The sequence below is a fragment of the Nicotiana tabacum genome, chromosome 23 (assembly GCF_000715075.1).
Source record: "Nicotiana tabacum cultivar K326 chromosome 23, ASM71507v2, whole genome shotgun sequence".
Taxonomy (NCBI): Eukaryota; Viridiplantae; Streptophyta; class Magnoliopsida; order Solanales; family Solanaceae; genus Nicotiana; species Nicotiana tabacum.
Window position 1 is genome coordinate 11,288,195 of NC_134102.1, and position 1,687 is coordinate 11,289,881.

Here is a 1,687-nt window from a genome sequence, read left to right on the forward strand (position 1 = left end):
ACTTGTTTCCACTTCCGGAGGAGGATCAGACTGAGACATCACAACCTTTAGGTACGTATATGGTACTTGATTCTTATGTTAGTTATTGTTATTGGTCGTGTGAGGCCATTGGTGTTATTGATAATTGTGGCCCTGTGTGGATTTGTATTGTTGGGTTTACTATATGACAGGTTGGTAGTAGTACCGTTACAGAGGAGACTCTGCCAAAATTTCTATAGATTTCTGGGAGTTTAACATTCGAGGACGAATATTTCTAAGGGGGGAAGATTGTTACACCCTGTGCGTCTCAAGGTGACGTAATGAATATGAGACTTTTTAATCATAATTTAAATGATTTTAAAGTCATAATATGGCTATATATGATGTTTGGATAGAAAATATGAAGTTTGAAAAAAATCAGATTAAAGTTGCGGAAAAACCGACTAAGGATTTGCCTTGTAACACAGCTTTTTGAGAAATAAATTTTGTATGTATATGAGGTCTTTTTGGGACATATTATATACCAAATTGAAGGTCTTGGAATGTAGTTTCTAACTCTCTTAACCGTTCATTCATACGACACCCAGATAAAAAAGTTATAAGCATTGGAAGAAGGGCCAATCATAGGGTGCCAAGTAGCACCCTTTTGACTTTTTAAAAAAATGGGATATTTACATCCCATCTCGTCTCTTTCTCCATTTTTCAAGAGAACACACCCAAATAACACCTCTAACTTTGCTCTTAATCTCTCTGCAAGAGTTTCAAACAAGATTATCATCCTGGGCACGGAATCAAGAAGCGATAACATTAAAACGATCCCTACGACGTAAGTATCGCTATATCGCCTTTCTTTTTCTTTGTAGTTTGAGTTTTGGAAGTTACTTCATAGTTAATAAAACGTGTACTTTCTGTATTTAAGTGTTTAAATATCAAGAAATATTGATAAATTTATTTTCTAATAGTTAGAACTCACGGAACGGTGATCGGAAGCCGTGAGTTCGAGTTATTTGACTTCTAGCGAACTATTTTATGGGCTGTTTCGTGTTGCCTTTGGGCTGTATAATTTGCTACTGTTTAATAGAGTTTTGGAGGACAAATGATATGGATAAACACCACATAATGATGTAATGGTGGGCTGATCGTTTGTCGTTACATTCTTTTTGGTTGTTTGACACTACTTTGGTTGTCGTTTTATGTATGAAGTGATTAGGGTGTGTGGGATGTTTTGTGGTATATTGTGATGGAGATAAGGTTGGAAAATGATGCTTACATGTTGTTATTGTTGTGTTCTTGTTGTTGTTGGTATATGGTATTGGAGGAGGGCCTAGTTACGGGGGAGATGCTGCCCAAATTTACGTAAACGAGCTACTAGTTTAAGTTACGGACTTAGCTTTTACTCAGCACTGATTTTGAATCTCCTTATGATATGGTAGATTGGGTTGAGTTGTTTGAAGAATTTCTTGGAAGGTATTAAGGACTCAACCGATTTAAGGTATGTTAAGGCCATCCCTCCTTTCCTTTTGGCATGATCCGTACGATACAAACGAAACGAGCAAATACGTAACTTTCATAAATGACTCTATTCATAGAAATACTAGGGATTTCTATATTCTTGATTCCCCATGTGTCTTATTATTCTATCATCTGTTCATGGGTTTCAAAAAAATACGCAAGTTGATAAAGTTTATTTCATGATATTAATCAAAGG